Source organism: Felis catus, chromosome B4 (genome assembly GCF_018350175.1).
Source record: "Felis catus isolate Fca126 chromosome B4, F.catus_Fca126_mat1.0, whole genome shotgun sequence".
Lineage (NCBI taxonomy): Eukaryota > Metazoa > Chordata > Mammalia > Carnivora > Felidae > Felis > Felis catus.
Window position 1 is genome coordinate 38819440 of NC_058374.1, and position 13974 is coordinate 38833413.

Sequence of the window (13974 nt, forward strand, 5' to 3'; positions counted from 1 at the left end):
ATCCAAAGAGATCTCCTGAATTCCTCTGCCATGGAGACCAGCTCAAGGATGGACTTCTTGGCCCTCATCTCTGCTCTTCCTATCAACTTCTTCACCTAAAGACAAACAACACTTAAGACATTAGACAGACAGACATTGGAGCAGCTGTTAGAAGGCTACTCAACAATTTCACCAGGGAACAGTCCAAAGATGACTAGATAATAAAGAAGTCCCTCAGCATCAAATTTCTAAGAAAACAAAATAAGCTCAAAGTAGAAAAGCCTCAAGGAAACACTGGAATTCTGAGCTTACCTCCTTGCTAGGGTCTGCATAATTTCCCAAACAGGCAGAGAGTCAAGAGGTTTCAGATGTGAATACCATAAAAGAGGCAGGGGTCACTTGGTTTGAGGAAATGAGTGTTTCTGCTGTGTCTCAGTAGAAACTTCATTTCTGCCAATATTCTCCAGTTAAAAACCACCAAGAATGTACCTCTGATTGAACAAAGTGGGGTTCATTGATGTCACAAGAAGGAAGAATGCACACCAATTAAGAGAATGTTAGAAAACACTTATGGGGTTTTGGCTTGTGTCTGGTGATTTTCAGGAGTGTTTAGGAAAGTGAGGCCTTTCTCTGAGTTGGCTATTGTCAGTAAGCAGGTGTAATGCTATGATTGTATATCTTAGTTCTTATCTGGAAGATGAGAAGAATGGAGCCAGGCTCAAGTTGTGGTTGGTAAAGAAGCAGTAGTCACTTGTATTGTCCAGGTGCTTGATATTCTGTGATTTGCACAGCAACCTGATTTTTCGTCTGGCCTTAGACATGATTATGAAGTAGTCTTGTTTTTTGTCTCCCTTGGAGTCAGAGTGAGACTGTGATGTTCATGCTCTGTGCGATTATTATGTCCAACAGAACACCATGGCTAACTCCTAACAAACTGAAGCCTAGTTGTGAATATCAGGCCCATTCTTAAATGTTGGGGGCCACTTTTCTCTTTCTTGTATGAACTAATTCTTCAGTACTGCTGAGAGACTCAAAATAGAAAAGAGGTATAAAAGGATTTGTAAAAACGTGAACACAATGAGAATGAAGTGAATGATTCTTGACCCTTTTCTTATCTGGGAGGTACTAATCCAGAAACCTTGGCCATTGAGAACATCACTGGGAAATTGAAAGCGAGCAAGCAACACGTCTGAGCACCTGAAATAAAAGTGCACAAATACTTACAGTTTTTCTATTTACTCTGTTTTGCACATATCCTAACGAGCTGTGTTATCATGCTCACAGAAGGGAGAAGGCGAAGGGAATGCTCAGAAGCAGGAGCAAGGAGAGTAGCAAGTCCTGGCACATGGATGGGCCTTGAAGACATTATGCTAAATGAAAGAATCCAGATGCCAAGGACCACAGAGTGTATGATTCCATTTCTAGGGAAGTTTCCAGAATGGGCAAATCCAGAGAGACAGAAGGTAGATTAGTGGTTGCCAGGGGGCGGGGAAGGGGGGACTGTGACAATTGATGGGCATGGGATTCCCTTTTGGGGGTGAAGAAATGTTTGGAATTAGAGATGATGGTTGCACAGCTTTGTGAATTTACTAAAACCACTTTAAAAGGGTAAATTTTATGATATGTCAGCTATATCTCAAAAATGTTAAAAAAGAAAGAGGGTGAAGATATGGCAAGGCACTAAGGAAAAGTTCACTCCCAAAGTAGGGCCATCAAGAGCTGCAAACTCTGCCCACATCTTGATTCATAACCTCTGGGTTATCTTCCATGTGATCCCACACATGCGTCCGGACACCCCTGCTGGCCAAGGTGCTGAAGGATATAAAGAGGACCAAGGTCCCTGAACTCTGGACGGAGCACCTCTCAGGGCAACAGTGGGCATTCATACTAATGACTCCCAAGCAAGTCACCACGAAAAGGTCACATTGGGGCGCCTGGGTGGCTTGGTCGGTTAAACGTCCGACTTCGGCTCAGGTCACGATCTCACGGTCCGTGAGTTTGAGCCCCGCATCAGGCTCTGGGCTGACAGCTCAGAGCCTGGAGCCTGTTTCAGATTCTGTGTCTCCCTCTCTCTCTGACCCTCCCCCGTTCATGCTCTGTCTCTCTCTGTCTCAAAAATAAAATAAAAACGTTAAAAAAATTAAAAAAAATAAATAAAAAAGAAAAGGTCACATTATCTTCAAAACTCTTAGTTTAAAAAGGCAGAGGAGTGGATCACACATAATTTGGAAAAAAATTCAGTTTGCCAACCTTTTAAAGAAATCTTAAAACCTCTGGTGTCAAATTTCAGTTAGCTAGAAAGATAATGCATGTGGAATGGCTCATCTCCCATAGAAACCAGAGAATAAGATGCCACTGTATCTACGGAAAGGCAAACATGCCCACATATCTCAATAACCCCAGAGAGCGGGTCAGTTAGAGTGTTTCAAATCATCCAGTCTCCTGGGCATCTGGGATGTCATGGCGACTGCACCAATTATACTAACTTTTGTGATTTTCCCAAAATATTTGATGTGCCTCTTACTCAGGGGGCCAAGGGCAGCACTAAGCAAGCTACGGTGGAGGGAAAGAGGGCTCATGGCAGAGGGCTGTGGTCAGGGCGGGGCGCCACTGAGGAGAGAAATCTGTCCCCTTTCAGTGGCTCCCTGTGGTTTGTTCTCTCTTCTCAGTGTGTGGGAGATACATGTGAGCCCTGCCTCCATTGTATGGCCGGGAAACCATTGCCAGTGTAGAAGTACCCACTATAGTTTTCTAGGTGGAGGAAATGGGGTAGGTGTGAAGTGAGCACCCATCTCAGAATGGTTTCAGATCATAGGAACTATGCACCAAGCCACTGCTTTTGGTGGACAGCTGTGTCCACAGGTGGTTTAAGAGGGAGCCTCAGGGGCAGAGGGAGAGGAGAACGGAAGCCCTCCTTCAGCTAAACGTGAACCTGGCGAATTTGGATGAGCTCCTTAGCTCTAAATTGCTATTTCCATTCTCGGGCTCCTTCAAGGACCCCAAGCTTCCAACTTGCCATAGGCTTTGGGACATGGCGCCTGCTCTTGAAAGCAAGCATTTAGAAGTTTTTGAAGGCCACTAAGTTCAAACCTGCTACTAGAAAAGATACATTTAAAGGGAAGATGCCCTGCTGTAAATTAGTGGCTTTCCATTGGGACCACACTTAGTGGAGTCCAGGGGTTGGTGACCCATGTCTTGAGTAATGGGAGACTAGAACCAAGTTGCTTGTGTGTGAGGGAGTCAGATGGAATAAAGGTTTCTTCATGGAAAAGCAAGTGGCAGTGATGGTATTACCTGGGGAGTGTTTTGGCGATTGCGCCGTTCAAGACTGGATAGAGAGCCAAATCTGGGCTGTGCAGTCGGCTGTGCTTTTGGCAGGAATGAGAAGGGCAGGTTGGAGTGACAAAAAAAACCACCAAGAGTCTCTGTGTGGTGACTCACCCATGCTCCCAGCCCTCCCCCATCCATTCCCGTGAATCCGTATAGGTTTAAAGAGCCTGCCTATTAGTCAGACTCTCTCAGAGGGCACAGAGACCCTCTCAGGTTACTTTCAGTAATGGGGATTTATTGTAAGGATATTTCTGGAAATTGGGAGGCCTCAAAGCCTTAGGATTCCATAAACACTGAGGACAGATTGGCTTCTAGGAGCTCGGAACAGGATTCTGGACCTCAGGCAGCTCCATGGGTCTGATTATCTCATACTCTCTACAACGAGGTAAAACCCCTCCATCCTGGTACTTGGCTCTCCACTCCTCTGTCTCTGCTTCTACTGACTCTGATGCTCTGTGCCTACAGCATGTGGTTTCTGCTTCTTCATGGCTTCTGCTTACTTGTGGCTTCTCTCTGTGTCTTTTAGCGTCTAGTCACACACCCTGCTGCCTTTTCTCTCACCTTCAAACTTCTCTAGAGAATTCAATTAGGCCCATGTTAGTAGCCACTTTCATGCTAGGCCACCTCCTGGGCCACTGGCCAATAAACAGGCTGCCCTTAAGTCTGATGCCTGTCCCTGGTCCCATAAGCAATAGCTGGGGTAACATTATGCATTTTCTCCTGTGTCGAAGGAGACTGTTGGTGGTAGGGCGTGTGTGTGTGTGTGTGTGTGTGTGTGTGTGTGCGCACATGGAGTGGGGGGGTGGGGTGGGTGGAGGGGGTGAGGGTTTGAATGGGGGAGTAACAGGTCTCTGAAGACTTGGCCTGTCTGAACTTTTGTCCCGGCAATAAAGACTATGAAGCACTTGGGAGGGCAGCTGCTTTGAAAAGATTCCAAAGGCCTCTAGGTGTGTGTGGGAGAGACACCAATATCCACAGCACTGTTTTTCCAAGTCAGATCTCCCCATCAAGTTGCAGAGAGTGGTAGGCTTGGAAGGTACTGCCTCATTCCTACTCTCTTGCTTTGTTTTTGGTTCTGTAAACGGGAATAGGAAAGAGTGACTGGAAAGGTTTGCAGAGCTCTTTCTGGCTACAGGAGGTGGTCTGCAGGTTGCCCTAAGAAATGGACTTCACTGTGCCCCTGGTTATTGACACCTTAGCTCATCCAAACATTTGCCTTTTACTTATTTTTTTAATGTTTATTCAATTTTGAAAGACAGAATGTGAGAGGAGAAGGGGAGAGAGAGGGAGACAAAGCATCTGAAGCAGGCTCCAGGCTCTGAGCTGTTAACACAGAGCCTGACAAAGGGCTCGAACCACAAACCATGAGATCATGACCTAAGCCGAAGTCAGATGCTTAACTGACTGAGCCACCCAGGCGCCCTGAACCTTTGCCTTTTATATGCTAAACCTATGGTTTCTAAATCCTAAGGTAGTATTTGGAGCTTAGTAAGTGCTCAAATGTTTGATAAATGAATGAATGGGTGTAAATGAAAACATGAATTTGACATCAGCCCTTCAAGGGGAGGTTGACTCAGAGAAGGTTGAGGTTGGGGCTTTGGTAGAACAAAGGCCTGGCTCTGAATCCTGGCTTTGCCACTTGGCAAGCTGTGACACAATGGGACAAGTTACTTAACTTCTCTGAGCCTCCCTTTCCTCAACTGTAAGGTTAGGATAATGCTCACGTCAAAGTTCTTTGGAAAGTCCAAGTGACTATATACTTCCTAGCACAGGGTCTGACACTGGATGCTCTAGTGTCCAAGAGCTGGGAGTATTAGGGCCAGCTCAAAGGGCCTGGAGGGTACGAGCAGGCCATTTGCCACATGTGGACACAGGTGCACAGGCCCATTGGGAAATCAACGGGCAAATCCACATGCCAGCTGCTTGTCTCACCTTCACCTCCCGGGGGTTAGCAAGGCTGCTGTGCTGGGACTCAGGTACCAGTTCCAACAGCGTTAGGCTACAAATACAGCAGGTGGGGACTGTGTCCAGAAGCCAGCCTTTGGAAAACAGCTGGAGAACATCAGGATCTAATATGAGGGGAACGCCACCAGTGGTGCCAAAATCTTCACGGGGTAAATGAAGGCTTAGTCAGAGAACAAGTCTGTGGGGCAGGTTGGGGGCAAAAGCCCAAGAGCCATGAGGCATCTGGAGCCAAGAACAGGAGGCCCTGAGGTGGGAGGCAGAGAATGCTGTGCTGGGAGGGTGGCCTCTGACCACAGGAGGCCAGGAAGCCTCTCCTTCGTGTCTACCCCTCACCCATGTCAAAGATGCAGCAGCTCTTGGAGTCCCAAAATGTGCCAGCTCATTGCCTTTCAGGCTCTTCTAGATGTAATGCACACAGAGGTGGTGGGAAAGGGAGGTTCTAGGCAGGAAAGGCACTAGGTTTCCAGAACAGCTCCAGCAGTGACACCTTGCTGAATGTGACTGTTGCCTGTTTATGTTCTGGTGGAGACAAGGCTATTGCAATTGCCAATGTCCGTCACTCCAGTCAAAATCACCCTCTTCATCTTCATTACCCAGAACTGTTCTACTTCTTAATGCTGATATGCTGCGATCTCTTCCATCCCAGCTCTGGTCCTTGTGGTTGTCGGCCTTGTGACCTCGAGGCCTCACTGCATCCAGGACTTAGCCTTTCCATTTCCTCTCAAGACCCCCAAGAAGTCCCCTCATGCCATCACTTGCTTCTCTGTGACACATTGTGCCAACCACGCCTGTGCTGCTTCCACTCCTTGGCCTCATTGTCTGCTCCTGTCAGCCGCTAAGGAGGAGCTGACCTTGACTCTGTCCAGCTGGATGCCTACTTTGCTCCTAGCTGAGGCGGAGCACAGCTGCCAAAGGTCACACAGCTTCCTGCATTTAGGCCCGCACAGGATTTCTGATCTGCACTTAGCCCCTGGTGCCACTGCCTCCCCAGAGCCCTTCCCTGGACCCCGGCCAGCTTCATGTGCAGGCCCACAAAAGCTGTCACAAGCCTCTACCTGTCTCTCTAGGTTTCTTTCCTACTAACTCATCTGTACCCACCCCAACTCCCAGCAACCTCACCTTGTACCTTCAAGGTCAAAATGAAGTTTCATTATGAGGGAAGATCCCACTCTCTGGCCCCTCTGGCCCACTCTTCCTGGTAGCTTCTCCTCCCATAACAATGATAACCAGCTCTTTGGAGTAAAGCTAATACTTGCCCACAGCATTGAGTTCCATCCTTTCTCTGGACCCTCAGTGAGCTTCTTCCTTGGATGCTCTTCTCACAGCCCTAGGCTTTTCCTAATCTCTCTCCCATTAGCATTTAAATGTGCTCCTGGCTCTTTTAATAAAAAAGACCCACCCAGCCCTGGGTCCCTATGAAACCACGGCCCCGTTGCTGTTTCTTTTTACAGTCAGTGTTCTTGAAAGTGTTGTCTGCATTTATTGTCTCTAAGGCTTCCCCTTCCCATTCACTTCTCGACCTTCATGATCTGCTTTCACAGACCACGCTTCCATGATTGCTGCATGCAACTCCTTCAGCTGGAATTGCTGCTGACCTCTGGATTGTAAGCCTAATGGACACTGCTTCTCGGGCCTCCCAGACTCAAGCTTCTGCAGTGGAATGCCATTGATAGCTCCACCCCAGAGATGCTCTCCTGCCTTAGCTCTTCCTGGGTTTCCTTCTTTCCTCTAGCTGGTCTTTTTCACTCTTCTTCCTGAGATCCTCTCCTTCTGTTCATCCCACCTAGAGATTAGGGTTTTGCAGAGTTCTATGCCTACTCTCTGCAGCTCTCAATCATCACCTTCTCCTTGGGTGGGCAGATTCTCTTCAAGAGTTCAAATGTGATTGTGATGCTGATGACCACCCACTGGATGGAAGCCCAGCCAGGAGTCCTTCCTGAGGACCAGATGGGGCAGCCACCACCTGGAGGGGCATCTCCTCTTGCTCTCCCCAAACAGGATTCCTTCCCTCACCCCTCCAACCTGCTCTTCTCCTTTGCTCCCTATCATGATAAATATTATCTCCAATCACCCAACTGGCCAAATTAACCATTATGTGAGACCCAGCTCTGACCAATCCCAGTGGGTGTTTCCTCTGCTCCACCTGCTTACTTTTGATGGTTCATTCTCCTTTCTACCCTTTCCCACTCCATCACCAAGTTTAGCTGATTCTACCTTCTTACTCCACGTGGAGTTCTTCTTCATCTCTACTGCCACAACCGTCCTCCAGACCCCCATAGTCTCTTGCTGGGATTTATGAGCAGCCTCTCTGTTTGCTCCTTCTGTTTTGGTGTGCAGACACTCTCCCATTCATTCTCCACACAGCTGCCAGAATGAACTTCTAAAAATGCGAATCTGTTCATGGCATCCCCCTGCCTGAAATTCTTCAGGGCTTCCCCGATGCCTTCAGGATAAAGTCCAAACTCCTTAGCGGGGTGTCCAAGGCCCTTCACATCTTGTGGTAATATGAGCATGACTAGTATTCAGACTTGGATAGACTCAGGATAACTCGGGTAGACTTGTGTTCAAATACTGGCAGTATTTTGGCTATGTGACTTTGAGTAAGTTACTTAACCTCTGTGAGCCTCCACGTTCTTATGTGTATAGTGATGGTAATGTGCCTACCTCAGAGGATGCTGTGAGGATAAAATGAAGTAATGTATACTTGTCTTTTCAACTCTAGAAAATTCCTTGCTCATTATAGGCATGCAGCACATTTATTCCCCCTCTCTGCCTCTTGCCTGTCAGCTTTACACACAATGCCCTCTGATCCTGTGCCCCTGAGCTGCTGTCCTCCCTGGAAGATGCTGCACTTCCTTCTCACCTCTCCACCCAGCTTACACTGTCTGTAGACCTGTGCCTGCCTCAGCACTTTCCTCTCTTTGCTTGAATAACTCGTCATAATCGTTAGGGTTCCTTGCCGGAAGTTTCTCCTGAGCACACCAAGACTAGCTGCTGGGCCTAGATGTTTCCAAAGCAGTCATTTCAAGCTCCTGTCAAGGACTGCCTGCCCTTCATTGTCTTACAATTACCTTCTTAAGCACTTTTCCCTTTGCAAGGCGTCTCCTCCAGGGTAGGGATCATGTCTTACTTATCTTTATATCCCTGGTACCTACGTAGTACCTCAGGCACACCAGGCTGTTAAACATTTGCTGAATGAACAAACTTAAACATGGAACTCTATCCAGGTGGTATTCAAGCTCTTACTCTCATTATTGATTTGCTTATAACATGTTCATTCTTGTTTATTTTTCTGTTCCTCTTGGGAGCAGGTGCTGTCAGCCCATCAGATTGTAAGCTCCCTGAGGGCAGGGTCCCCACAGAGGGTGCCTGTAGAATTAACCTATCGGTGACTTTCATCACATATTGCTGACTGCCTGGCTTCTGAGAGAAGGGAAATGTAGTGATGAGTAAACTGGGTCTTCATCTTTGTGCAAATCAAATTTAGTGGCCATGGAGGGTCCTGGGCTGTCTCTGAGGTACTGCAGCAGCAGTGGTCATGAAAGATGGCATTGGTGGTGGGGGATAAGGGAAATTTGAGAGCAGAGGTGCAAAGTCCTGGAGGAAACACACGGTTTCCTCTTCTGGTTAGCTGGGAGAATTGTGGACATTTGCCCCCAGGGACTGTCAAGCAAGGACCTTTGCCATGAAACTGGTTTTAGCTTTTGTTTCAAAATCAGTTTCCAGGCATTTCAGAATGTCACTTCCCATCAGTTCATGAGTGAACCTGCCTGTTTTTAGCTAAAAGGATCCTTGGGGGTTTCTTCTGCCTGACGATCTGGGTTGATCTTGCTTGGCAGCCCTTAGCATGGTAGAGTCCTACCATCTCCTGAGTTGTTAGAAATTACTGGGGTATTCATTACTTTTGATCTCTAATAGAAGTGGAGATAGATTGCAAGCAATCTTCAGACACCCCCGTCCCCCTACCCTATCTGTTGTCTTGCAAGAGCTGGGGGGCATTATTATTCCTTCTAGCCATACTGGTGGGACAAGCTTTCCTCTCTCACCACCCTACCCAGTGGGGTGCTGGGTTACTGATTCCTGGGGAGGGGAAGGTGCAGGCAGCTACTGAGCTCCCCCTCTCCCAGGAGGGCCCGGTGTCCCCAGAACACTCTTGTTTGTTATGCTCACTCTCTTCCACATCCCGTAAGTGTATGATGTACGTGGAGGACGAGGGGTCAAAGACTGATGTACCTTAGATTCTCTTTTTAGATGCCTTTTTCCATGTCAGAGCTTTTAAAGTTGGCTTTCTGATAATTTGCTAAGAAATGCGGTTGGGCTTGGGTTAGGACGAATGTGTTTTGTTTACTAAGAATCTAAGAAATTTTATAGAAGGAAGTCCTCATTTGGGTACTTGGTCTTAAGACTGACTTTAATAAAAATTCCTTTATCTTCTCTACCAACACAACACTAGAGCAGAGACTCAAATATTTTCTGGCCCTACCGGGAGCCAAGCACCTTAAAAGGAGCTTCAGCTGCAAGTGAGAACTGTGTAGGTTAGGCAGACATCAACACTTCTTGCTAGGAGTCAGGGTGTTTGTGAATGAGAGAGGTTGAAGCTGCTTTTCCAGAGGCTTCTAAAAAGGAAGACTTTCAGCTGTGTGGAGTGAGAGATATGAGGGACTGTGGGGCAATGGAGGACTAAAGCAGCTGGACTACCTGAGGGTAGACCATTTCTTTGAAGTCTGATTCTCCACTTGGATTAGGTTTTGCTATTGGCAGGTTTATAAACAGTGAACCAGGAAGTATCTATGAGTTGGTCTGAATTTATATAGAAGGTCCACAGGTGCTTGAGGCCCCTCATTAGTACACATATATTCTCTCTCTGCCTCCCCCATCTCTCTCTCAGGACAGGAGTTTTGCTCAGTGCTGTGCAGAGAAGTCATGAAGTGAGGGAGATTGAATGGGCCCCTGCCAAAAGCCTTCTCGGCAGAGACTTACACAGCTGGGTCAATCAGAATAGCCAATTGAGGGATGACTTCCCTGGAGCACTAATAGCAGACTCCTATTTTTTCCATTTTCTGCCTCACAAAGCATCTGGAGCTGTTTGTGGGTTCTGGATGCAAGTATCCTAGCATGCAGCTCCATAGGGACTAGGCTTCAAGTCTGTCCATATGGCAGATGGTGGAGGGAAGAGGGATCCTCAGGGGCTGGGCCCACAAGGCTCCAGCCTTGGAGAAATCAGGCAAGATTTTCAAGGGAATCAACATTCTGTAGTGTCTTTTTTTCCTTAAGAATTTATATTAGTAGCATCAGCCTAGAGTGTGACTGATTGATTATAGGAGAACCAATTTTCCTTATAGTAGCGCTGGAAGTGAAGAGAAAGCTAAAGGAAAGGGGGTGGTGAGCACCGTGCGGCTGCAGTGGTTTATTTACAAGGCTTCCTAGTTGTTCAAAAATTATTTTTAAAAACCCACTTCCTAATCTTTCTCCAGAATAATGAAAGGCATTGGGCCTAAAAATAAAAGTTAGAGGAAGGGATCAGTTTTTTAGATACATGCATGCATGCATGAATTCATTCATTCATTCATTCATTCAACTAGCATGCATAAGCATCTTCTGTGTATTCAGTCATTGAGAGGGAAATGAACAGAAGGTGTTACCCTGCCCTATTGGATCTTACAATTGAGAAGTCAAGAGACACGGCCAAGAAATGGCTAAGCATCTGCAGCACAGAAGGGGGAAGTAGTTTGAGTTTTCTTTATTCCACTTGGGACATGGGGTGCCCCTTGTACCTGGATTTTCTTGCAGCAGATATTCTTATAGCTTTTAAGTTCTGAAACATTTTATTCAAATACTTTTGATGGAGGTGTTTAAAAGGGTCATATCTTCTGCCTTATAAAATAGAATTCACAGAACACAATTTCATCTCTTTCTAACTTGACTTTTCCTTAAATGTCCCCCAAAGTCTTCTAGTTGTTGGTGCTTCTTTCTTGCAAACCAATGGCAGTTATTTCTTGTCAACTTCTAGCTGTTTAGCTTCTAACTGGCTGTAACCATTAGAATTGAGGATTGACTGGAGAAATGAGAGAATTATTTTTGTTTAACGAGAAAGCTTATCTTTATATTCAACTTAAGGCTAATAAACTTTGGTTTGGTGGTTGGAGTGTTGCATGGACAATGTGATAACTATTCTTCTTACTTTTCTGAGAGTTTTTTCCTTCCCTTAACCTGTGTTCTGCATAATCACAGTTGTTGGATGTAACTTTTGGCTAAAAGTAGGACAAAACTCTGTAAGATGAGATGTCAAAGTCAGTGACACTGTCCATAATGCTGTGAATGTGTAAAGAAAAAAAAAGATTCCCTCTGGGCTGGGAGGCCACAGGAAAGTTTTCATGGAAATAAAACTTAGTGAGACCTTGAGGACATGACAGGGCTCTGGTGAGTTGTAGGGAAGTGGCTACATTATTCAGAAGGGGTAGACTTAACTCTCCAATGGAATCAGAATCTTTATGATATAACTGTTCATGAGCTTATATGTGATGGCATATCACTTACCTTGCCACCCCATGCAGAGATTTATTCTACAGATCCTTGGCTTGGGCCCTTCCACATTCTGTAGGAAGCCATGTCTCATTTGCTGGCTGTGTCTCCTGGATTGTGAGCATGAATTGCAGGACAGAAACTTGTACCATGGCTTTCACTCAGATGACATAAAATGGTACAGTATCCCTGAGCTTCTACATGTACTTCAATGGCAGAGGAGAAGAAGACTAGTTTTATCTCCTTCTTGAGCTATCCAAGGACCATCCTCTTCTCTAGAATCAAAATTTTACTAATACTCCCTAAAGATTACAAAGTTGCACTCAACATCAGGAGCCACCAATGGGTGTTAATTAGTTCATGTGGGCATCTGTTATTAATGAAAAACATTAGGGTCTTTTTTCAATTTACCAATCCTTGGAAAATCTGGAATAATAAGAAAAGGCAAGAAAAGCCATGCCTTTAGGCCCTGAATAAGATCCCACCATCTGATGCCAAATTCTGCACCCACTTAAAATGAGGAGAGCGGCATGCTGAAAGCAGTCAATCGATAATTAGTCAATCAATGATTAGTCAATCAATAATTTTTCAAAGGTAGAAAACTTTCAAATAAAACTTATAGTGAAGCATGAGAATCCACTCAACCAATAACCCTTTATTGAGAACATATGATGTGTTTTTTGTTTAAGATGAGGGATTAATAAAAATTGACAATCTCACCCTTCCATCCCAAATTCCCATATGCAATGACAAATATTTCCATAGAACTGACATATATTTTATTTTTAATTTTTTAATGTTTATTTTTGAGAGAGAGAGAGAGAGACAGACAGTGAGTGGGGGAGGGGCAGAGAGACAGACAGGGAGACACAGAATCTGAAGCAGACTCTAGGCTCTGAGCTGTCAGCACAGAGCCCAATGTGGGACTTGAACTCACAGAGCTGTGAGATCATGACCTGAGCTGAAGTTGGACACTTAACTGACTGAGCCACCCAGGTGCCCCGAAATGATACATATTTAAAAAATACACCTAGTGCTAGAAAAGAAGAAAGGGTATCTTTGGTAGATCAGAAACTGAGGAATCCCTGAAGAATGGAAAGTAGTCAAGATCTGATGAAGGAAGCCACATCTCCAAATGCTGCTGTAGGATTCCTAAAAAATGGGGTCTTGGTCTCAAAATAGCAAATATGGGGCAGAAAGAAGCCTGTAGTAAATAACAAGGCAAGTAGTTGGGGTTACCAGGAAGATGATTCCCTCCACACCTCTACATTTGACTCCCTCAGGGTAAGTGGTGAGTAATAGAGATCACTTGGATGTTTTGGTCAGAGAGGCAAACTAGTGCTCCAGATGGCCAGCATAACCCAGGAGAAGGATTTCTACTTTTGTACTCCCTACTGGCTCACTATACCAACAGCAAGCATCTTCCCTCACTTACGTTGGAAAAGTTGAAGTAAAACCTGCCCCATAGTACATCCTATTCTTTGCCTCTGACCAAGCTAACATGGATTTTCTGGATTTAACATGGATTTTACACAAAAATGGGCATGTATGTAGGATTCACCAAAAATGTGTAGAAAAACAATAATATGAAAAAGAGGTGCTGACTGCAATTAAAAAAAGTTCACACCCAAGGAAATGTTAGTAGTCCAAGAAAAATGAGACTTTTCTAGAGATATTGGAATAAGTACTGATATTGTATTGGTAAAAAAAAAAATCAAAGACTTTGGAAACTAAAAATGCTCATAACAAAATTTAAAAAGCAACAAATGGGCAGGATCATCAGAGTGGACATAACTGAAGAGTAAATTAGTGAACTGGAAGATAAAACTGAGGAATTCTCTTATGTGGCCTAAAAGATCATGAGATAAAAATATGGAAAGAAAAGTTGAGATTTGGAGAACATATTCAGATATTTTAATATCTGTCTATAAGAAGTTTCAGAAGGATAGGATGAGTGGAATGAAGAAAACAGAAAAGAAACAATACAGTAAAATTTACCAGGAGGTATAAAATAATCAGTATAACATAAAAGTCTCAAGATTCAAAGACGATGAATGAGAAAATACCTGTAACTAGATACATCGCAATAATAAGGCTAAAGGAAAACTATTTAGAAAATAGTGGGTGGGGTGCCTGGCTGGCTCAGTCAGGAAAGTGTGTGACTTTTGATCTTGAGAT